Here is a 25180-nt window from a genome sequence, read left to right as displayed (position 1 = left end):
ATGTGCGCTACGTCATTAATCAGACTTTTATCCACAACAAGTTCATTTGATAAACACATCTCTGGTGGGGAAAATGTGCATATTTTATTTATGCATATTTTTGAATATTCACATTAATATCTGTCTCCAATTGGATGGAAACCTAGCTCCTGATGCATTTTGTTCATATCTTATGATTATCTTGGGCGAATTAAATGCGTTTTTAAAAATACATTTAGTTTTCATTTAGTTGATTTTTCTACTAAGTTCAATAGACTTTTGAATATTGTTGTGTTTGGTTTTAATGTCTGGATTCTGTCCGCAACACAGATTTTATAGGGCCTTATCTATGTAGTCTCTATGTAGTCTCTGTAGTCTCTGTCTCCTGATGGGAGTGTAATTAGATAAACCCACTGCTCTTGGTCTCTCCCACACACCCGTCTCAACCTGTTTCCCTCACCTCTCTGTCGGTTTCCTGCTACAGTGATGTATATTCCTCAGCACTGGCTCACCCAGACCCTCAAGTGCTTGGTCATAAAATCTGTATGATACCATTCGGTCATTAAACCTTTCAACAGGGTTAAGAGGGGGATGGCAATTTTGTTTTATTTTGTGGCTGAATAAATTATTTGTATTTTTTATACCTCCTTTTGTTTCTCTTTTAGTAAATATGGTTAGGTGACTTATTTGAAAAATGATGCGACCGGAGGAGCGTAGCTCAGAATAAATAGCTTCATTACGCTATAATGATTAATTTATTCGTTTTTAAATGCGATGGGTCAGAAATCAACCGATCAAACTGAAATGCTAACATAGTGCCGTTTAAAAAAATAAATAATGTTTTCCCAGATTAATCTGAGGAAGAATGTATCTTAGACAGAATATATATATATTTTAAAAGTTTTGGTTTTTGTCTACTTATGTCTTTTTGGTTTGAAGTACTTTTTTTTTTTTTGCCTTTTTATTTAACTGAGGTTAATATCCATGTTTTTAAAGAATTTGTGCCCCTGCCTGCACACTTCAATTTCAGTTATTTGCATAGGTGGAGTAGTTTGACACGAACAAAATAGTTCTTCTTGATCTTCCGTTTCCCTTTTAAGAGAAAGAGTTAAATTAAGTGATGTCATTCTAGAAAACAGTACAGACCCAGCGCAGATCCTTCGGGAGGTGAATATACACAAGCTTTACACACTGAGTTTACACATGCTTCAACTGGAGGTCCCTCATTTTCTCATTGGTGGGTTGTTCCATGTAGAGAAGAACACAGGCATGCTAATTGTTTTCAGGTCACCTGCGTGCCCGCCTTACAGTAGTTATAACGGCGTGTTTGTTTACCACGTTAACTGTTCAGAGTTTGAGTTAAGGTGTTTTTAAGAGTTGTCTGCTTTGTCAGTGACCTTGTCTGCTTGTCTTGCTGCACGCTTCATTGATCTTCGTCTTGGTCAGGTTGTTATTGTGAAGTACAATGTGTTCTGAAGGACTTACCTGGTTAAATAGAGACAGACAGAGGTCTTAAAGGGGCAATCAGCAGTTGCTGCAGCCATTTTTGGACGGGTAGATTCTGTAGCCCTTGATTCTTGAAGAATATAACTGGTAAATGCCAGAATATAGCTGGTAAATGCCAGAATATAGCTGGTAAATGCCAGAATATAGCTGGTAAATGCCAGAATATAGCTGGTAAATGCCAGAATATAGCTGGTAAATGACAGAATATAGCTGGTAAATGCCAGAATATAGCTGGTAAATGACAGAATATAGCTGGTAAATGACAGAATATAGCTGGTAAATGCCAGAATATAGCTGGTAAATGCCAGAATATAGCTGGTAAATGCCAGAATATAGCTGGTAAATGCCAGAATATAGCTGGTAAATGCCAGAATATAGCTGGTAAATGGTAAATGCCAGAATATAACTGGTAAATGCCAGAATATAACTGGTAAATGGTAAATGCCAGAATATAACTGGTAAATGGTAAATGCCAGAATATAGCTGGTAAATGGTAAATGCCAGAATATAGCTGGTAAATGCCAGAATATAGCTGGTAAATGCCAGAATATAGCTGGTAAATGCCAGAATATAGCTGGTAAATGCCAGAATATAGCTGGTAAATGGTAAATGCCAGAATATAGCTGGTAAATGGTAAATGCCAGAATATAACTGGTAAATGCCAGAATATAGCTGGTAAATGCCTCATGAGTTTAGTTCAACTGTTTGAAACAACCATTGGAACCCAAAATTATAAGCTTGTTCAACATTTGTAAAAGAACACGATATTGCCCCAAACATGATTAAAACTACGTTTTGATATCATGGATGGTCAATCCTTACACCCATAGCTCTATGAATTTGAGAGTGGTTACATTTCTCCAGCCCCATCCCTCAGCTTTTCACTTTACCAGGGGTGGGGGAGTCCCTTTTTTTGTAAAAAAACAAAAGTGTCCTACTGCTGAATGCCGCTTTAAGTAAAAGTAATGTATTTGCTTGGTGTCTTTATTTTTTATTTTTAACTTCCTCGACCTGGTTTATAAAACGTCAGCGAGACAAGTTTTCACCAAATGGATGTACTCTGAATTTACTGCTCGGCTGGCTGGCTGGCTGACTGGCTGGCTGGCTGGCTGGCTGGCTAGCTCAACTCTACTGTATGGGGGATGGTCCCCTGGTGCAACTCATTATTAGGAAGGTGTTGTTAATATTTGGTATAGTCTGTGTATAATCCTCCCTCCCTCTTTCCTTCTACCCCCTCCCCTTTCTCCCCATTTAGCTCTCCCTCCCTCTGTTTTTATGGGGGGTGAGAGGGTTCACTCTCACCCAGTGATTTGTTTTTCTCACGCTGCGCGCACACACACACACACCAAGGTTTCCGTTATAAAAATTTGCCACCGGACAGCGAAGATTTTAATTTATTGGACTTTTACATTTTTTAAAATATATTTAAAATATTTTTTTACATATCCACCCACGCAGCCAGCACCATCAATAACTGAGGGATATTGGCCAAATGAGCCACATGTCCTTTAACAGCCTGTATGAAATTACAAAAAAACACTTCCTTGTGTTTCGATGTGCAGCATATGCACAACTTTATAACCTATTGTTTAAAAAAAAAAAACATTCCTAAAACTATTGTCTACTTCACGGTTCTGCTGTCATAGATTTTAAGCAGTAAATGTGTCAGGGTATTGGATGCATAAGGCCTATAGGCTTAGCGGTCCGCTGTACAATATTAATTATACAAAATATTAAAAAAATATATCAATGAAGACAAGCTTAGGCCTAGCCCCCAGAGAGAGAACGAAATACTGGTGGAAAGCTACAATAGAGAGAGATGTGTACAAAAGGAGGCTAATTTGTGCATTTCCCATCAGAATATTTTTTGGGGGTGTAAAGATGAGCATTTGTATTGTTTGATTTATAGGAGTAGGTGTAAAACATTCTTCCTCACCTCGAGTTCAACAATCCAGGCTGCGTCGCATCTGGCTGTGATTGGGAGTCCCATAGGGCGGCGCACAATTGGCCCAGCGTTGGCCGGGGTAGGCAGTCATAGAAAATAAGAATTTGTTCTTAACTGACTTGCCTAGTTAAAATAAATATAAACTGTCATAGTCAGTTGGTGCACTGGTGTGCTCTGCCTTCACCACCATAGGCTCTGCAGTATAACAGGCTAATAGCACCAGTCTCAACTTCAACAGTGAAGAAGCGACTCTAGGATGCTGGCCTTCTGGTGTTTTGCGGGTACTATTTAATGAAGTTGCCAGTTGAGGACTTGTGAGGTATCTGTTTCTCAAACTAGACACTCTAATGGACTTGTCCTCTTGCTCAGTTGTGCACTGGGGCCTCCCACTCCTCTTTCTATTCTGGTTAGAGACAGTTTGCACTGTTCTGTGAAGGGAGTAGTACATAGCGTTGTACGAGATCTTCAGTTTCTTGGCAATTTCTCGCATGGAATAGCCTTCATTTCTCAGAACAAGAATAGACTGAGGCATTTCAGAAGATAGTTCTTTGTTTTTGGCCATTTTGAGCCTGTAATCGAACCCACAAATGCTGATGCTCCAGATACTCAACTAGTCTAAAGACCATTTTTATTGCTTCTTTAATCAGAACAGCAGTTTTCAGTTGTGCTAACAGAATTGCAAAAGGGTTTTCTAATGATCAATTAGCCTTTTTAAAATGATAAACTTGGATTATCTAACACAACGTGCCATTGGAACACAGGAGCGATGGTTACTGGTAATGAGCCTCTGTACGCTTATGTAGATATTCCATAAAAAAAATTGTCCGTTTCCAGCTACAATAGTCATTTACAAGATTAACAATGTCTACACTGTATTTCTGATCAATTTGATGTTATTTTAATGGACAATTTTTTTTCTAAAAAACAAGGACATTTCTAAGTGACGCCAAACTTTTGATCTCTAGTGTGTGTGTGTGTCATTCACAGTGCTTTTATTAAAAATAGACTACTGAGATGGTATTGAAGAAATAAGCTGTTTAATCTTTGTGATAAAAAATATTTAAATGTGCAACCTAATCCAGTGACTGTCAAGCATTTTGAGTAGACAATTATGCTGTTATTTTATTATATTTTACTGTGAAACAGGGCTCCAGAATGTTTATATATAAAAATAAAGCAATTCTATGGATATTATTTTGCCTGCATCTTTGTGTTATAATATCATAGGCTCATTTATTTGTGGCTTATGCACCACCCGAGGAAGTGGAAACTCCCATTAGCTAGATCACTAGCTCTAAATATAATACCCACTGCTAATAGCCATGTATTATTTTAACAGTACATTCAATGTCCCCAAAAACTTTGCAGTTATCGCCTATCGCGAAATGAGGCCGATGCACATTACGTGCTATCTTAAAGCCATTTCAAATATCTTGTTTGTAAAATAGTTGCTTTTGATTTAAGGTTGAGAAATATAAAAGGTAAACCAACAAAAAACAGTGAACATCCTCTCTCCGTCTCTGACAACAGGATAGCTGTGTTTTCCCCACAATTTTACAGTTTTATACAATTGCACCCCATCCCTAAGAAAGAGTGGCTTGCTAGACACAGCAGCAGGCCCCAGAGAAACAGGTACAGGGGCAGGCAGACCTTTTCATTACAGGAATCATGAGGCTAATGTACTTTTACTGATTTGACCAAATCATGGGTTTAGCTTCATAAAAAGTAAATGTTTTGAGTGAGGTGACTGAATGAATGTTCAACTCTCATCAATGCGACCAATAATATATATATTTTTAACTCGCACAGCCAAGTCAAAAGAGTTGCAAAATGCGACTAAATGGTCGCAGTCTGGAGCCCTGCCTTGTAGTCTTTTCACTATAGGCATACTCTCTCTAACTTTCGTTTAACTTCAATGTTAACGGAAACCCTGACACACACACAGTCTGCTCACATCTGCTAATCCCAGTCTGTATGTGGTGGGAAAGCCGGCTCTTTCATAGAGTTTAAAGGTGTGAACTCCATCGTTGTGCCACTTTTTTCATCTCTTTTGTTAGTCTCTCCAGCTGTCGTGATGCTTTAGTATGTACATTTGCACGTAATGAGGGAACGGACACTTACACACTGTGTGTGTGTTAAATGGTTGTCTACAGAGTGATTGGGCTGGGCAGCTACACTTTATTTCTTTAAATTAACAGGCAGAGATTTGTTTCTATGGTAATCCTGCTGCCTCGCTCTGGTTTCTATGGTAATCTTGCTGCCCTATGGTAATCCTGTTGCCTCTGTTGGTTTCTATGGTAATCCAGCGGCCTCTCTCTGTTGGCCATTTCCCCCTCTCCATGCTCTTCAGGGCCTAAAATCAACACCTGCCACCTGCCAAATGCGGGTAGATTTTGGCATTGGCTGCAGTATATGTTTTTTTAATTACATTTTTTATTTAACCTTTATTTAACTAGGCAAGTCAGTTAATAACATTCTTATTTACAATGACGGCCTACCAAAAGGCAAAAGGCCTCCTGCGGAGACAGAGGCCTGGGATAAAAAATATATATATAAATAAATAAATACAATATAAATATAGGACAAAACACACATCACAACAAGAGAGACAACACTACGTAAAGAGAGACCTAAGACGACAACATGGTACAAAAATTATTGGGTACAGACAACAGCACAAAGGTCAAGAAGGTAGAGACAACAATACATCACTCAAAGCAGCCACAACTGTCAGTAAGAGTGTCCATGATTGAGTCTTTGAATGAAGAGATTGAGATAAAACTGTCCAGTTTGAGTGTTTGTTGCAGCTCGTTCCAGTCACTAGCTGCAGCAAACTGAAAAGAGGAGCGACCCATTGATGTGTGTGCTTTGAGGACTTTTAACAGAATGTGATTGGCAGAACGGGGGTTGTATGTGGAGGATGAGGGCTGCAGTAGATATCTCAGATAGGGGGGAGTGAGGCCTAAGAGGGTTTTATAAATAAGCATCAACCAGTGGGTCTTGCGACGGGTATACAGAGATGACCCATTTACAGAGGAGTATAGAGTGCAGTGATGTGTCCTATAAGGAGCATTGGTGGTAAATCTGATGGCCGAATGGTAAAGAACATCTAGCCGCTCGAGATTACCCTTCTCTGTAATTTAGCATGGGTAGGATGGTCATCTGTATCAGGGTTAGTTTGGCAGCTGGGGTGAAAGAGGAGAGATTACGATAGAGGAAACCAAGTCTAGATTTAACTTTAGCCTGCAGCTTTGATATGTGCTGAGAGAAGGACAGTGTAACGTCTAGCCATACTCCCAAGTACTTGTATGAGGTGACTACCTCAAGCTCTAAACCCTCAGAGGTAGTAATCACACCTGTGGGGAGAGGGGCATTCTTCTTACCAAACCACATGACCTTTGTTTTGGAGGTGTTCAGAAAAAGGTTAAGGGTAGAGAAAGCTTGTTGGACACTAAGAAAGCTTTGTTGTAGAGCATTTAACACAAAATTAAATTAAATTAGGTCCCGTGTGGCTCAGTTGGTAGAGCATGGTAGAGCATGGCGCTTGGAACGCCAGGGTTGTGGGTTCAATTCCCACGGGGGGACCAGGGTTCAATTCCCACGGGGGGACCAGGATGAATATGTATGAACTTTCCAATTTGTAAGTCGCTCTGGATAATAGCGTCTGCTAAATGACTTAAATGTAAATGTAAATGTAAAATACGGGGAGGGGCCAGCTGAGTATACGACTGTATCATCTGCATATAAATGGTTGAGACCTTCCTACTGCCTGAATTATGTTGTTGTAAATTGAGAACAGCGTGGGTCCTAGGATTGAGCCTTGAGGTACTCCCTTATTAACAGGCAGTGGCTGAGACAGCAGATTTTCTGACTTTTCAAGTTATTTTGTGCCGTTTTTGTTTCATAGCTGATAAATTAATCGCACAGTCAAAGAACAACAAAAAAATCATTTTTAGCCTATTCCACCTTGCGCTACTACACTGCCTGGCTGGGGGCTGTGCGCATGTGAAGAGCTACGCACAGGCATGAAGTTGGTCTAGTTTACTTGAAATGAAACTCTACTGAAGTGATTTTGTCCAAGTTCTTCTTTGCAATTTACATTGTTTTGTTTACATGATAGAAGCACTTCCTATGTTGGAGTTTCAACTGCTAGGGAAGAGAAGACAACTAGTCAGACTCAATCTCACAGGTACAAACATGACTCCAGTCGTGCTACCACGGTAACCTCCCGCCCTTAAAGGCGCAGGTGAACAATTTTGTCATCTCTGAAATTTTGGTTAAAATACTTTGGTCACAAAAAATGAATTCAAGCAATATACCACATTTACTTCTTACTCGTAATATATTTTTTGTTTTAGAAACGTTACAAAGCATGCACATCTGTTTTTGTGTGTTGTTGGTGGAACTGTACAGTTGGAGAATTTAACCATGTTGTGTACACCTGTACATGGTTGCCATGGCTGCCCAAACACAAATCTATTGTTAATTTAAAAAAGTAGGCTACACTTGTTGGATATTTATTTATTTTAACACATCCCCTTGCCATCTCGCTTTCCTCTCTTTCCCTGGTTTCGTCTGTTCCTTTTGTTCTTGTAAAAGTGACAGAAGTCTCTGTAAACACCAGTGTGACAAGTGAAGGCAGGGGACATAAATATGAAGGTGGCAAGGCTGACAGGAGGTGTGTGTGGTCAACAGTAGGGATTGGTCAACAGTAGGGATTGGTTAACAGTAGGGATTGGTTAACAGTAGGGATTGGTCAACAGTAGGGATTGGTCAACAGTAGGGATTGGTCAACAGTAGGGATTGGTCAACAGTACTAATTTGTTTTCATGCACATTTTTTTTACTTGAGAAATGCCACAGCAAACATCATAAACTCAACAAAAAAAAAGGAAACGTCCCCTTTTCAGGACCCTGTTTTTCAAAGATAATTCGTAAAAATCCAAGTAACTTCACAGATCTTCATTGTAAAGGGTTTTAACACTGTTTCCCATGCTTGTTCAATGACCCATAAACAATTAATGAACATGCACCTGTGGAACGGTCGTTAAGACACTAACAGCTTACAGACGGTAGGCAATTAAGGTCACAGTTATGAAAACTTCGGACACGAAAGAGGCCTTTCTACTGACTCTGGAAAAACACCAAAAGAAAGATGCCCAGGGTCCCTGCACACCTACGTGAACGTGCCTTAGGCATGCTGCAAGGAGGCATGAGGACTGCAGATGTGGCCAGAGCAATAATGGGGCGGCAGGTAGCCTAGTGGTTAGAGCGTTGGACTAGTAACCAAAAAGTTGCAAGATCAAATCCCCGAGCTGACAAGGTAAAAATCTGTTGTTCTGCCCCTGAACAAGGCAGTTAACCCACTGTTCCTAGACTGTCATTGAAAACAAGAATTTGTTCTTATTAACTGACTTGCCTAGTTAAAGGTAAAAACCCCCAAAGATTAATAAATTGCAATGTCCGTACTGTGAGACGCCTAAGACAGCGCTACAGGGAGACAGGACGGACAGCTGATTGTCCGCACAGTGGCAGACAACTGAGGGCTTGTAGGCCTGTTGTAAGGCAGGTCCTCACCAGACATCACCGGCAACAACATCGCCTATGGGCACAAACCCACCATCGCTGTACCAGACAGGACTGTCAAGAAGTGCTCTTCACTGACAAAATGACGTCTCATTTTTGTCTCACGTGTTTATCGTCGAAGGAATGAGCGTTACACCAAGGCCTGTACTCTGGAGTAGAGGTCGACCGATTTATGATTTTTCAACGCCAATACTGATACCGATTATTGGAGGATCAAACATTTTTAACTTTAACTTAATTTTTTAAAACTTAATATAATACATCAATAAAATCAATTTAGTCTCAAATAAATTATGTAACCTGTTCAATTTGGTTTAAATAATGCAAAAACACATTGTTGGAGAAGAAAGTAAAAGTGCAATATGTGCCATGTAAGAAAGCTAACGTTTAAGTTCCTTGCTCAGAACATATGAAAGCTGGTGGTTCCTTTTAACATGAGTCGTTAATATTCCCAGGTAAGATGTTTTAGGTTAAAGTTATTATAGGACTATTTCTCTCTATACCATTTGTATTTCATATACCTTTGACTATCGGATGTTCTTAAAGGTACTTTAGTATTGCCAGCCTAATCTCGGGAGTTGATAGGCTTGAAGTCATAAACAGCGCAATGCTTGAAGCACAGCGAAGAGCTGCTGGCAAAAGCAGGAAAGTGCTGTTTGAATGAATGCTTACGAGCGTGCTGCTGCCTACCACTGCTCAGTCAGACTGCTCTATCAAATATCAAATCATAGACTTAATTATAACATAATAACACAGAAATACAAGCCTTAGGTCATTTAATATGGTCAAATCCGGAAACTATCATTTTGAAAACAAAACGTTTATTCTTTCAGTGAAATACGGGAACCGTTCTGTATTTTATCTAACGTGTGGCATCCCTAAGTCTAAATATTGCTGTTACATTGTACAACCTTCAATGTTATGTTATAATTATGTACAATTCTGGCAAATTAATTACGATCTTTGTTAGGAAGAAATGGTCTGAACACAATTCAACGAGCCAGGCGGCCCAAACTGCTGCATATACCCTGACTCTGCTTGCACAGAACGCAAGAGAAGTGACACAATTTCCCTCGTTAAAAGAAATTAATGTTAGCAGGCAATATTAACTAAATGTGTATTGATTTTAAGTAAGGCATTGATGTTTATGGTTAGGTACACATTGGTGCAAAGACAGTACATTCTTTGTGAATGTGCTTGTTAAATCATCTTTTTTGGCGAAGTTGGCTGTGATTCGATGATAAATTAACAGGCACCGCATCGATTATATGCAACTCAGAACAAGCTAGATAAACTAGTCATATCATCAACCATGTGTAGTTAACTAGTGATTATGTTAAGATTGATTGTTTTTTATAAGATAAGTTTAATGCTAGCTAGCAACTTACCTTGGCTCCTTGCTGCACTCACTTGACAGGTAGTCAGCTTGCCACGCAGTCTCCTCGTGGAGTGCAATGTAATCGGCCATAATCGGTGTCCCAAAAAAAGGCCGATTACCGTTTTGTTATGAAAACTTGATATCGGCAATTCCGATTTAATCGGTCGACCTCTAGTTGTAGTGACGCCTCTAGCACTGAGAAGCAGTTCCTTAGACCCCTACTCCACTCGGGAGCGCCAGTGATGAGCTTTCAGTTTAAATGTGTGTAATTACTGGAGCGGCTCGAGGGGTGTGGATACGTATCTCTCTTTCATCTCACCTGTAAGAACAAGCCGGCCGGTCTGACGAGGCTTCGCTTTCAAGGAGCCTCTGAGTGCCACTGCCATAGAGGATAAACGGAGTACAGTGACAGTCACGCTTGCGCCTTTGCATCACTGAAAACAAAGTTATGCCCCATGTTACGGGAGCTACCTTCTCTTTCTACCGCGAATTGGTGCATATTTTATATATACTTTTATAAACCATGTCGTCGGGCGTGATGGGGGCGATGTGATGGGGGCGGTGTCCTGGGGTGGTGAGGGAGGTGTCCTGGGGTGGTGGGGGAGGTGTCCTGGGGTGGTGAGGGAGGTGTTCTGGGGTGGTGAGGGAGGTGTCCTGGGGTGGTGGGGGAGGTGTCCTGGGGTGGTGAGGGAGGTGTCCTGGGGTGGTGAGGGAGGTGTCCTGGGGTGGTGAGGGAGGTGTCCTGGGGTGGTGAGGGAGGTGTCTTGGGGTGGTGAGGGAGGTGTCTTGGGGTGGTGAGGGAGGTGTCTTGGGGTGGTGAGGGAGGTGTCTTGGGGTGGTGAGGGAGGTGTCTTGGGGTGGTGAGGGAGGTGTCCTGGGGTGGTGGGGGAGGTGTCCTGGGGTGGTGGGGGAGGTGTCCTGGGGTGGTGGGGGAGGTGTCCTGGGGTGGTGGGGGAGGTGTCCTGGGGTGGTGGGGGAGGTGTCCTGGGGTGGTGGGGGCGGTGTCCTGGGGTGGTGAGGGAGGTGTCCTGGGGTGGTGAGGGAGGTGTGGTGGGGCAGGTGTCCTGGGGTGGTGGGGGGCGGTGTCCTGGGGTGGTGGGGGCGTTGTCCTGGGGTGGGGGCAAACCCCCATGGTATCACGATACAGAGTAGTACATGGCCTGCTATCACATCTCTTGTAAAATATCCGTCCGAAAAAATAGATTTTTTGCGTGTTTCTGTGAAAAAATGTATTTTTGGGCCCCACATCAGTTTGTATACCTTTTTTGTTGGCTCAATGCTTTGAATGTGCAAATGTGTTCTGTGCTTATCATATCTTGCATGCTCACGGATATCCTGTATGCTCACAGATCTCCTGTATGGTGGAAAAAACCAACCGAGTGCCCATTTTGAAAATATTTCAGAATTAATTTAGAACCTAGAGGACAACAAACACATATTACTGCAGCCATGCCTGAATATAACACGGTATTTTGCAGATCAGATTTGCTACCAACTAAATACATGTAAAACTACATTCTTCTATTCTCTCGATGTCATGGCCGTCGAGGCCCCCTTCCGTTGGCCTAATGCTCCCTAAAAGATCCATGCCCTGCAGCTAAAGTGCTCTTGGGTTGAATATAATCATTATAATTCCCTTCTCCCGGCTGCCAATCAGCGTGCTCCGAAGCACCACTCACTCACATGGCTCGCTCAGATATCTCCATTTTGTTTTTTATTAGCCAATGTCAAGTCACGGGATCGGGATTGTATTCACAGGTATAATGTGCAGCTCTGAAGTACAAGTGAAGATAGACACATCGTGGATGCAATGGCACACCTTATTCTTATTGAATTCCAAGGCGCAGATGCTAGAGTAACTGTCCACATGTACTTTTCCTCATGCAAATGTTCCAAGATGCAATTAGCGGGGAAAACACTTTCTCCAAAAGCGCACCACAAATGTGAGCAGTTTCATGTGACCGAGATGGAAAATATCCTTTTAGAAATGTAGAGAGGGGAGATCTAAAGATGCAACAACTATCATGGGTTGATAATATGACTGGGATTGTGTCTTTGGCTGTTGGACAATAAACATGTATTTATTTAACATGAGCGTAAAAGGTTACAGGTTTCAATGGCAAATGAGGAAGTGTTTAAAATAATTCCCTCAGCATTCCTATGGTTGGAATTTGGATATGTTTCTTTGAAATAAGGTAAGAAATGCATCATAAAATGGAGCGGGGGAAAAAAATCCAGGTTTTAAACACCCCCCCCCCCCCCTTAAAAGATTTAGATGTACTATTGTAAAGTGGCTGTTCCACTGGATGTCTTAAGGTGAATGCACCAATTTGTATGTCGCTCTGGATAAGAGCGTCTGCTAAATGACTTAAATGTAAATGTAAAATGTAAATGGTTTCAAAATGCTGACTGCCCCTGCTCAGATTGTAAGGTGGATGATGTTCTGGTGCTCAACAGGCACTGGCCTTTCTCTGCTATCAGAACGAACAGTGCCTCAAGTATATCGAACATAAGCATTTTTAGATGTTTATTAATTATCCTACATTATATTTGTCAAACATGTCGGGCATTTAATTCAAAGTCTCATTTAAAGTTTGACTACATTTTCTGGTGCGGACATTAAAGGCTGTAGCCTATACACTAGGCTATCAACCTACACTTTGACATACAGCCTAATTATGTACATTTACGTATACTTAGGTTTTTCTTCATAGAATAGCTAGTGGTTTTTGGGGGTTTTCAAATACATTTTATTGCCTATTTTGGATAATGGTCTTAGTGCCCTAGCAGATGGCTTTGGTGTCCTGGCAGATGGTCCTTGGTGCCCTGGCAGATGGCCCTTGGTGCCCTGGCAGATGGCCCTTGGTGCCCTGGCAGATGGCCCTTGGTGCCCTGGCAGATGGCCCTTGGTGCCCTGGCAGATGGCCCTTGGTGCCCTGGCAGATGGCCCTTGGTGCCCTGGCAGATGGCCCTTGGTGCCCTGGCAGATGGCCCTTGGTGCCCTGGCAGATGGCCCTGGCAGATGGCCCTTGGTGCCCTGGCAGATGGCCCTGGCAGATGGCCCTTGGTGCCCTGGCAGATGGCCCTGGCAGATGGCCCTTGGTGCCCTGGCAGATGGCCCTGGCAGATGGCCCTTGGTTCCCTGGCAGATGGCCCTTGGTGCCCTGGCAGATGGTCCTTGGTGCCCTGGCAGATTGGGCACCTTTTGAAGGACAAATGGCCTTGCCCCTAAATCACTCAATTCCAGGCCTGCTAGAGTGGAAAAGACAGTTTTAAAGTACAAATAGGAAAAACACGTTTACAGAAGTGTTGAATTTTCCCCAATGTGGGGTAGGAGTGGGGGTTGGAGAGAGGGAGGGATGAGAGGAGTGGGGGATAGAGGTGGGGGGGGTGGGGAGGAGGGAGTGGGTGATGGAGGAGAGGGGGGGATTGAGAGGTAGGAGGGGAGAGAGTGATGGATGGAGGGAGAGTAGGATGGAGGAGAGAGGGAGGAGGGGTCAGCTGGGTGGGGCTTATTTGGCAAGGTGGTCTGTGGGCAGACTGAGGCTTTCCATCAGCAGGCAGTCTGACCTGGTGGTCTACAGCACAGACAAGTACCCCATTAAAGTCACCTGGCTGTTTTCCTTTCCCTCTCTCCCTCCGTCTCTCTCCCTCCGTCTCTCTCCCTCCGTCTCTCTCCCTCCGTCTCTCTCCTTCCGTCTCTCTCCCTCCGTCTCTCTCCCTCCGTCTCTCTCCCTCCGTCTCTCTCCCTCCGTCTCTCTCCCTCCGTCTCTCTCCCTCCGTCTCTCTCCCTCCGTCTCTCTCCCTCCGTCTCTCTCCCTCCGTCTCTCTCCCTCCGTCTCTCTCCCTCCGTCTCTCTCCCTCCGTCTCTCTCCCTCCGTCTCTCTCTCTCCCTCCGTCTCTCTCTCTCCCTCCGTCCCTCTCTCTCCCTCCGTCCCTCTCTCTCCCTCCGTCCCTCTCTCTCCCTCCGTCCCTCTCTCTCCCTCCGTCCCTCTCTCTCCCTCCGTCCCTCTCTCTCCCTCCGTCCCTCTCCCTCCCTCCGTCCCTCTCTCTCCCTCCGTCCCTCTCTCTCCCTCCGTCCCTCTCTCTCCCTCCGTCCCTCTCCCTCTGTCTCTCGCTCTCTCCCTCTGTCTCTCGCTCTCGCCCTCTGTCTCTCGCTCTCGCCCTCTGTCTCTCGCTCTCTCCCTCTGTCTCTCGCTCTCTCCCTCTCTCTCGCTCTCTCCCTCTGTCTCTCGCTCTCTCCCTCTGTCTCTCGCTCTCTCCCTCTGTCTCTCGCTCTCTCCCTCTGTCTCGCTCGCTCTCTCCCTCTGTCTCGCTCGCTCTCGCCACACTAGTGCTCTCCCTTGTACACAGCCATCTCATTTCAAGGCTGTAAGAACCCGTATTATTGACTTCTCTGTTAACTCAAAAAAGAAAGGGAGGAACAGACGGGTAGTGCGTGGGACAGGGCCAGACGGGTAGTGCAGTTTTGAGTCTGCATTAATCTCAATGCAGCTGTAACTCCCTCTGTGAGTACAGGTAACCACATCAGTGGTATCTAATCATGGGATTGGCATGACCCCTCATCCAATCCTGATAACAGGGGAATAAGTCATTGATACACCCACCTGGCTAGAGATGAGAACGGTTGACAGGTCATATCGTGTCAACAGTCAGGTCATTTCCTGTCAACAGTCAGGTATTACCTGGCCAATTGACACCAGTGCATCATGATCCGTTTGTCTGTCCGGCTCATGAACTGTCTGTCCGGCTCATGAACTGTCTGTCCGTCTCATGAACTGTCTGTCCGGCTCATGGAGTGTCATGCAGTATCTGTCTGTTCCTCTTATCTGTTGAGCTTACTAGACTAGTGCTGTTGAGCTTACTAGACTAGTGCTGCTGTTGAGCTTACTAGACTAGTGCTGCTGTTGAGCTTACTAGACTAGTGCTGTTGAGGTTACTAGACTAGTGCTGTTGTTGAGCTTACTAGACTAGTGCTGCTGTTGAGCTTACTAGACTAGTGCTGCTGTTGAGCTTACTAGACTAGTGCTGTTGTTGAGCTTACTAGACTAGTGCTGCTGTTGAGCTTACTAGACTAGTGCTGTTGAGCTTACTAGACTAGTGCTGTTGTTGAGCTTACTAGACTAGTGCTGTTGTTGAGCTTACTAGACTAGTGCTGTTGTTGAGCTTACTAGACTAGTGCTGCTGTTGAGCTTACTAGACTAGTGCCGTTGTTGAGTTTACTAGACTAGTGCTGTTGTTGAGCTTACTAGACTAGTGCTGCTGTTGAGCTTACTAGACTAGTGCTGTTGTTGAGCTTACTAGACTAGTGCTGCTGTTGAGCTTACTAGACTAGTGCCGTTGTTGAGCTTACTAGACTAGTGCCGTTGTTGAGTTTACTAGACTAGTGCTGTTGAGCTTACTAGACTAGTGCCGTTGTTGAGTTTACTAGACTAGTGCCGTTGTTGAGCTTACTAGACTAGTGCCGTTGTTGAGCTTACTAGACTAGTGCTGCTGTTGGGCTTACTAGACTAGTGCTGCTGTTGAGCTTACTAGACTAGTGCTGCTGTTGAGCTTACTAGACTAGTGCTGCTGTTGAGCTTACTAGACTAGTGCTGTTGTTGAGCTTACTAGACTAGTGCTGTTGAGCTTACTAGACTAGTGCTACTGAGCTTACTAGACTAGTGCTGCTGTTGAGCTTACTAGACTAGTGCTGCTGTTGAGCTTACTAGACTAGTGCTGCTGTTGAGCTAACTAGACTAGTGCTGTTGTTGAGCTTACTAGACTAGTGCTGTTGTTGAGCTCTGCTCAGCCACTCTGTTAGCTGCTATTGTTCCTCCACTTAGTGTTCATCTCTCTGTTGACGGTCTTCCCTCCTTCGTTCCATCTCTCCTTCCAGAGGGTTTAATAGGAGCATCTAAGGACATCAACAGCATCGCTCGCCCCTGTCATCAGAGGAACGGTTTTGTTTCAGAAAGTCCTTTCTAGATACCTTTCTCTCCTGATTGATGGTGTATTGTACACATGGCGGCTAGTTCTATTGGCAGGATCTTCCCAAGGTTTTGGCAGGAAGTTGAAAGAAGTGGCTAAATGGTTTAGATAGCGATACCCATATGTTTCTGGCTGGGCTGGGAGAGCGGGTGTCGTACCACTAGTACCAGCAGCATACCTCTGGTTTGTGGCTGGGCTGGGAGAGCGGGTGTCGTACCACTAGAAGCAGCAGCATACCTCTGGTTTGTGGCTGGGCTGGGAGAGCGGGTGTCGTACCACTAGTACCAGCAGCATACCTCTGGGTTGTGGCTGGGCTGGGAGAGCGGGTGTCGTACCACTAGTACCAGCAACATACCTCTGGTTTGTGGCTGGGCTGGGAGAGCGGGTGTCGTACCACTAGTACCAGCAGCATACCTCTGGTTTGTGGCTGGGCTGGGAGAGCGGGTGTCGTACCACTAGTACCAGCAGCATACCTCTGGTTTGTGGCTGGGCTGGGAGAGCGGGTGTCGTACCACTAGTACCAGCAGCATACCTCTGGTTTGTGGCTGGGCTGGGAGAGCGGGTGTCGTACCACTAGTACCAGCAGCATACCTCTGGGTTGTGGCTGGGCTGGGAGAGCGGGTGTCGTACCACTAGTACCAGCAACATACCTCTGGTTTGTGGCTGGGCTGGGAGAGCGGGTGTCGTACCACTAGTACCAGCAGCATACCTCTGGTTTGTGGCTGGGCTGGGAGAGCGGGTGTCGTACCACTAGTACCAGCAGCATACCTCTGGTTTGTGGCTGGGCTGGGAGAGCGGGTGTCGTACCACTAGAAGCAGCAGCATACCTCTGGTTTGTGGCTGGGCTGGGAGAGCGGGTGTCGTACCACTAGAAGCAGCAGCATACCTCTGGTTTGTGGGGGTGACTGTGTCCCTGGGCCCAGCTGCTTGGTGGCTGAATTGGTGGAAAATCGTCCCTGTGTTTCTCTGTTCATTCGTTCTTGTTGAGGCCACTTGTTGCTTCTCGTTCGGGTTGAAGTTAGAAGAGGGGAAAAAAGGAGCATCACATGTTTTCTGTTTTTAAAATTACCCTCTGTGTGCATCTGTCTTCTAACACAGGGCAATATTTTAGGCCAGTCCCAGTCTGCTGTTCATTATCTGCTCCCGTCTCATACTCTTTTTCTGTGTCCAAACTCTCCTGCTATTTGAGGAATGCCATTTCCTGGAGTTCTTTATTTTTGATTTGATTGGAGCAGCACCTGGTTTTGTGTCCGGCTTCCAGATGGCGTCTTTTTCCCCTTCTCCGCAGAATTGAGGAGATATTTTTCTGGTTGGATCTGGACCTTGTTGTACTAAAATCAGTAGTGCATTAATCCTTAGCTGCATGCTGAAGAGACAGCTGAGAATACTGTCTGTTACTGTGTGAGTTGTCTAAAGGAACTAAGGAATTATCCCAAAGGTTTTTGCCTCCAGAATACCTCAAAGACCTGGACAGACAGAAAGACCTCTTTTCTTCGAGCATCATCGAGTTCAGGGAAGGTCACCCCTGGAGAGGTGAAATCGGCTGCCTCTCTATGTAAAATAATCCTGCTGCCTCGCTCTGTTGGTTTCTATGGTAATCCTGCTGCCTCTCTATGTAAAATAATCCTGCTGCCTCGCTCTGTTGGTTTCTATGGTAATCCTGCTGCCTCTGTCCTGTTCCCCACCTCAATATCTGTTGTTTCCCTCTGTGTGCCTACCTCTCTCATCTGGGAGCCTGGCTTCGTTATCTTCCTTTGTTATTGGAGGGCCAGGCAAGGGTGTCTGGGAGGGCCAGGCAGCGGTGTCTAGGAGGGCCAGGCAGCGGTGTCTAGGAGGGCCAGGCAGCGGTGTCTGGGAGGGCCAGGCAGCGGTGTCTGGGAGGGCCAGGCAGAGGTGTCTGGGAGGGCCAGGCAGCGGTGTCTGGGAGGGCCAGGCAGAGACAAAATCACCACTGTGATTTTAATTTAACCCTAATCTTGGCCGCCCATCTGACATTATGGCCCTTTATTAGTGCTGGAGTCTGCCGTGCTTCGGCACACAGCCTGTACAGTAACCAGACGCGCTCGCGCTCCTTTTCAATGGGAGTGAGGCTGAAGCCATCACCATTACACGACAACAGCCAGCCTGCCAGGGACGCTAAAGATGGAATACGATTTGAATATTGCACTATGCAAGTTGTTTGTGTGCCTGTTTGACTAGATTTTTCCCCCCTAGTGTATCTGTTAGCTTGTTTGCTAGGTCACCATTTTAGTTTTTAGCAGCGTACTCCGTACTGTAGGGCAAGTCGATGCAACACTTGTGCTGTTTTTCCTGTGTGTGTTCCTATTTATATGACAGTTGGTTCCTACTGTCTGCAGCTTGTCCCTTGTCTTTCTGCGTGTTATTTTCATCCCTTGGTTGATTTGAAATGCCTCACATGTAATTACTCTGGGTAAATTTTTATAATTTTAAAAGCCACGTCTTGGCGTTCAATGGTCCACTGCAATATGCCTCTGTTTTTTCCCCCCCCCAACGCCAAACCCACCGCTGGTGGGCGTGGGCAAAGAGCTCTATTTTTCAAGTCATCTGACCATAGCACCAGCCTGGAGTTTGCTAAATGGCATTTGGTGCTTGGATAGTAAGCGGCGCTATGGTCAGATGACATGAACATAGAGCTCTTTGGCCACACGCATACCAACGGTTGGTTTGGCATGGAAAAACAGAAGCATATGCAGAAAATAACCTCGTACCTACAGTAAAATATGGTTGTAGATCTTTGACGTTATGAGACTGTTTTTCTTCCACTGGTCCTGGGCCCCTTTGTGAAGGTCAATGGCATCATGAACTTTACCAAGTACTACGACATTTCTGGCAAATACCTGGTTGCCTCTGGCAGGAAGTTGAAACTTTGGATGCAATTGGATCTTCCAGCAAGACAAGAACTGCAAGCACACATCAAAGTCTACAAAGAAATAAAATCTACATTTTGCATTGTCCATCTGTCTCCGGACTTGAAGCCATTGGAAACCTGTGGTTTGAAGGGAACCCCCCCCCCAGCCCTTCAATTAGGTTGTGTGTGTGTATGTGCTTATGTAACAGCAGGCTATAGGGACTTCCATTCATGCATGTGATCACCAACCGTCCTGCAGCCCTTACTTCAGCCCTACCGGGGCTCGGCTTACAGAAGAGATCTCCTCTCTCTCTGGACTTTCCCAACTTTCCTAATGCTGGTTGGTTGGAGGTTGTCATTGTTTTAAAGTGACAGTTCGCCCTTCAGCTGCCTCACCGCAAAACGTTCTAAACTTCCTCTCTTCCCTCGCTCCCTCTCTCCACCCCCCCCCCCCCTGGACTGTCAGGTTAAAGACAAGACACATTTTGTGTTGCTCAATCAGTCTCGGCAGAGCAGATCATCGGTCATGTTCCTCCCGGGACGCCGTAACAAGTAGCCTATAAACTTACTGTGACAGGAAGTAGGCTGTGTTTACCATCAGTCATCTTTAGGAACAGCGTTGTCAATAGTCAGAAAAACAACTTATTTTCTCTCCTGTCATTTCATTTTCAAATGTTACTGTTTTTAGTCCTTGTGTTTCATTCACTAGTTGAAGTAAATGTTACTGTTTTTAGTCCTTGTGTTTCATTCACTAGTTGTGGAGCTTGTGTTTGGCGCCGTCATCACAGCTGCGTTAGCTTTGTTGTTGCAGAATGGGTATCCATGGAAGACCATGCAGGTAGTGTTGCACTCCTCTCTTGCCTGTGGGTCTGACTAGATGTGTCAATATGACGACTAGTGTAGGATTAGCATCGCTTAGGCCCTCCTATCACTAACAAGGATTTTTTTTATCACCATGTTTTCTAATGGCCGACAAACTAAAATATGAAATACTAGGCAGATTGAGTCAATTCTTCTAGCTAATCCCAATAGATTGTTCAACCTTGTGGGCTGTAGACCTAATATATCTGACTACCACGGGTGGATGCACATAATTTTTTTTGAAATGCAGGTGTATTGGCTATGTGACATTTACATTTCAAGTTCCAACTTTTTATTTAAATAGACTTGCTGCGATTATCTGAAACGTCTCGTCCATCCTACAAACCTCTGTATCTCTGTCTCGCTCTCTGTCTCGCTCTCTTCTCTGTGTCTCGCTCTCTTCTCTCTGTCTCGCTCTCTGTCTCGCTCTCTGTGTCTCGCTCTCTGTGTCTCGCTCTCTGTGTCTCGCTCTCTGTGTCTCGCTCTCTGTCTCTCTGCGGGGGGAGAATATGACGGTGAGTCTCTGTCGGTGGCATCCGACACATAGACCTAACCTCATACCAGTGTTTTTCCGTTAATGTAAAACTCCAGTGTAGTTGTGCTTCCACAGCTAGGGCTGACAGTTATACTGATGAAGATCTGAGTCAAATCGTATGCATTGTGAGAAGGTGGTACATTTCACAGTTAGCCATTGTTATGTAGATGCCCGCTGAAAAGTACCAGTGGCCTGTCTTCGCCTGGAGCCATGGCCCAGTGAGACACGGGTGCCCCCCCTTGATGGAAACAGGAAAGTCTGCGCCTTTTTTGGGTAAAACATGGTGGTAAATCATGTATGGAAATACCTCACCTGTGTCCAGTATTCCCGCTGAAAGGGGATTCAGAACTGAATTCTGACCAAGAAAGTCCCGTGTAGGTAGTGATCACCTAGAGAAAATGTCCTGTGTAGGTAGTGATCACCTAGAGAAAATGTCCCGTGTAGGTAGCGATCACCTAGAGAAAATGCAGACTTTTGAATGATAACGGCGTGACCCTTTGTAACCTAAAAGCAGCAGGGCCCAGTAAGTTTCAAAAAATAATGTTTTTTTTAACTTAACGACTTCAGCTGAACTAACCCGAAGTCTCTCGGGGGGGGGGGGAGACGCTCCATGTAAGTGAGCCTGCTGCGCTGGCCCATTGGATAGCTAGAATCACTGCACCTACTACAGCTTCCAGGAACCCCCACAGAAAAGTTTGATACCGGCTGACAGGAGATTTAATCACTTTTCAAACCATGACCAGAGAGAATACAGCAAGCTAACATATGTTATTTGTTTTTTTAAGATGGTCATACCATTGATCATTTATTTGTTTGATAAAATATTTTAGGACCTCTTTTAGGTATCAAATAAAATAAATATATATTTTTTTAAATAAAATATTGAATTTAACCCTTTACTACTATAGCCAATAGAAACGCATTGCACAACAAATTCACAAATTACATATTTTGATGGGTATTTTATTTTATTTATTATGATACTTAGATTAACTCTGAAGGATTAAAATAAGGTTTGTTCTCTTACTTTGAAAATATTCCTGATCAAATAAGCCTAGACAATATCCAAAACCACATTTTCATGAATTAACTTTTATAAAAGCATGTATTTCTACACAATACCACAACTAATTTTTCCAATCCTCAAAGGAAATATTGATAAACTATTCAATAATTTCTCTCTTTCAGATACTTTTTCCTATTTGGCTGGCTACTATATGTACTTGTGGAAAACACAGCTTTCTGTAAACGTAATGCGAGGGGGGGGGGGGTTCTTGCCACCATTTTGCGTTTGCGCAATTAAGCCTGGGAAGTTAGTCAGAGGGCAAGCAGCTGCTCTGCACGTGTACATGTGAGTGGAGTGCCATTGACTTGTATAGTTTATATAGCGGCTAACGTCTCTTCTTTCTAATGGACTTACGGCCTGTTTGTCTGAGTTGTGACACCCCTCTACCTCTGGGAAATCAAAGCTAAACAATGAGTTTTTAAATGTTGATTCAGGTCGGCCATCTTTCTCTCTGTGAAATTGGATTCGTAGTTTTTTTTAATGATTCATTGAGTTGTTTTTGGCTCCCTGCACGCACCGTAGTGTAGGCTTGCGCTGCACAAAGTTATAAAATACTGGAAATGACCAGATTAGCACATCGTTGCCAGCAACAACAAAAAAAATGCGCCTAAAACCATTTGTTGTGCGTAGCCAGGTATAGTTCTCTTTGTGAATATGTATTAAACGATCAGAAACTACAACTAAAATGCGATCATGTTTAACTATTAAAACGATAAGGTTAAGCTAAAATAAATTATTAATATTGTTTTCCTCGTTATTGTATCTGTCCATTTCCTGGTTAGTGTTTTGACTGGTGAGCGCATGGTTTTTCATTGACGTGTAATGCAGTAGTAACTCATATCTGATCATATTCCTAAGTGTATTTATGCTAATGTTTGCACCTTTATTGAAGTGTGCTGTAAGATTATTCATGTACGTTTATCATCCGATGATGAATATTGAAATTCATGCTATTGGCATGTTAATTGAACCTGATGTGTCGTGGCTGTTTCTCATTGGTCAAATGCATGATGGGTAGTGGGATTTAATCCCTTTAATTTTCTTTGTTGTCGTCCAGAGACTGGACAGGGAATAGGTCGGCATGCTGCCCGTTACAGGTATATTTGATGCCTGTGTTTCTTCTTTTGAGGGCTATATTTGATTCAGTTTATGTTCCTTCGTTCAGTTGATTATTTGTGTATATATCGTACAGTCGCCGGCTAAGTCTTTCTCTCCTAAATTAAAAGCAGTTCTGCATTGTTACCTCGTCACTGCTGAGCTCCAGTCCAATGGTGGCGAGCTTTACACCACTCCAGCCGTCGCTTGGCATTGCGCATGGTGTGAAGGTGACTTAATTGCTCTCTCCTGAAGTCCACGATCAGCTCCTTCGTTTTGTTTAGTAAGAGATTATTTTCCTGGCACCACTTCGCCAGGGTCTTCACCTCCCTGTAGGCTGTGTCGTTGTTGTTGGTAAGCAGGCCTACCACTCTTGTCGTCTGCAAACTTGATGATTTGAGTTAGAGGAGTGCGTGGCCACGCAGTCATGGGTGAACAGAGAGTACAGGAGAGGGCTAAACACTCCCACTTGTGGGGCTCAGACTCAGGGCCCCGAGCTTAGTTCTGAGCTAGGAGGTTACTATGGTGTTGAAGGATGAGCCGCAGGCATTCTTACATGGGTATTCCTCTTGTCCAAAGGGGATATGGTAGTGCGATGGCGATCGCATCATCCTTGGATCTGTTGGGGCGATATGTAAATTGCAGTGGGTAAATTGCAGGGTGTCGGGTAAAGTGGAGGTGAAATGAGACTCAACTAGCCTCTCGGAGCACTTCCTGAAGACAGAAGTGAGTGCAACGGGATGATAGCAATTTAATTAAGTCACCTTCACTTTCTTGGGTACAGAAGCAGTGGTGAACATCTTGAAGCAAGTGGGGACAGCAGACTGGGATAGGTAGAGGGAGAATAAACACCAGCAAGCTGGTCTGCGCATGCACCAAGGATGTGGCTAGAGATGCCGTCTGAGCCGGCAGCCTTGCGAGGGTTAACACACTTAAATGTCTTACTCACGTCGGGCACAGAGAACGAGGGCTCACAGTCCTTGGGTAGCGGCCCGCGTCAGTGGCACTGTGTTATCCTCAAATCGGGCGAAGAAGGTGTTTAGCTTGTCCGGGAGCAAGACGTCAGATTCCACGTGGTGACTGGTTTTCCCTTTGTAATCCGTGACTGTCTGGAGTGTCTGCCACATACTTTTTGTGTCTGAGCCGTTGAATTATGACTCCCACTTTGTTTCTGTACTGATGTTTTGTCTGTTTGATTTCCTTACGGAGGGCATAACTGGACTGTTTCCATACATTCATATTCCCAGTCACTATACCCTGTTTAAAAGCGGGGGATCACGATTTCCATTTTGCGCAAATGCTGCCATCCATAAACAAAACAAGCACTGGAGACGAGCAACATTTTCTAACGCTATTTGCCCATTTGAAATGTGTTGCAGCACGCTTGTTTTCACTGCATTTCTGTTCTTTTGAGATGCGATAAAGCTGCAGCAAGAGGGGAGCGTATGGTCTACAATGCTGTCCCATATCAATAGTTTTAATTTGGACATCGGAGTGATTCGTTTTTCTGTTATTCAGGCTAGCATGAAGGACAAAAAGTAGCTAGCCAAAGAGGTTCGTTTTGGAGAAGAACAGAAGGAGTAGCAACTATTACTAAAGCATCGTTTCAGGTGAAAAGAAAACCGTATTTATGTAAACATTTGCTAACATAGGTACATGTATATACAAGGATACACCCTTAGTCTCTTGGGACATTCATTTAGAACCTAATTTTGCCACAGGCTTCCACAGCTCCCTGTATCTGAGGACAGAAAACATGACAAAGAAACAGGATTCATTATACTCAAATTAGATAGTACTGGATACTATTTTTACTATTATCTCTGTCCCCTCTAGGGGACTGAACTGGATAATCTTTTTATAATGTCATCTCACAAAATGACCTGCCCTATACAGTAGCCTGCTCGCTTCCTTTTCTGACAGCTGGAGCTGCAAAGTCTCAAAGTCTTGCATGGCTGTTATCTACGAATTTATTACAATCATAAATACATAGAGATAGCTAACTAATAGGAAGTTAGCTAGCTAGATTATATTTAATTCACTTAGTTATACAATATGTGAAGTTAGCTAGCTATAGCAGCTCATTTGAGTTGGCCAACACAGTGGCCTACTATAGGTAGCTAGTTAGCTAAAAAATAAATAATAATAATACTTGAATAAGTTTTCCCAATGCCTCTATTTTTTGCATGTCCTTAGAAAAATGAAATTTGGGCAAAGTACCAGATTCCCCCCCCCCCCCACCAAGTGGTAGCAATGCGTCGCCAGAGCCATGTGGACGATTGGAGACGGCAAAAAGCTTGTCTGCCTCCAACGGTTTAGAACACGTTGTGATGTTGAACATTACCAGCGGACTAAATCCATATGCTCCGCTACACACCAGGAACACCAGGC

At 44.2% G+C, this 25180-nt stretch overlaps 1 protein-coding gene and 1 non-coding gene across 3 annotated transcripts in view; both read left to right on the top strand.

Annotated features, from left to right (window-relative positions):
- Window positions 1-25180, top strand: part of LOC129869415 (insulin receptor-like) — a 208586-nt gene that overhangs the window by 17273 nt on the left and 166133 nt on the right. The window lies entirely within an intron of this gene.
- trnap-ugg (transfer RNA proline (anticodon UGG)) lies at window positions 6931-7017 on the top strand. Its single transcript has one exon. It is a non-coding gene; the product is annotated as a tRNA-Pro (tRNA).

Source organism: Salvelinus fontinalis, chromosome 14 (genome assembly GCF_029448725.1).
Source record: "Salvelinus fontinalis isolate EN_2023a chromosome 14, ASM2944872v1, whole genome shotgun sequence".
NCBI classification, from domain to species: domain Eukaryota; kingdom Metazoa; phylum Chordata; class Actinopteri; order Salmoniformes; family Salmonidae; genus Salvelinus; species Salvelinus fontinalis.
This window is presented reverse-complemented; position numbering and strand designations above follow the sequence as displayed.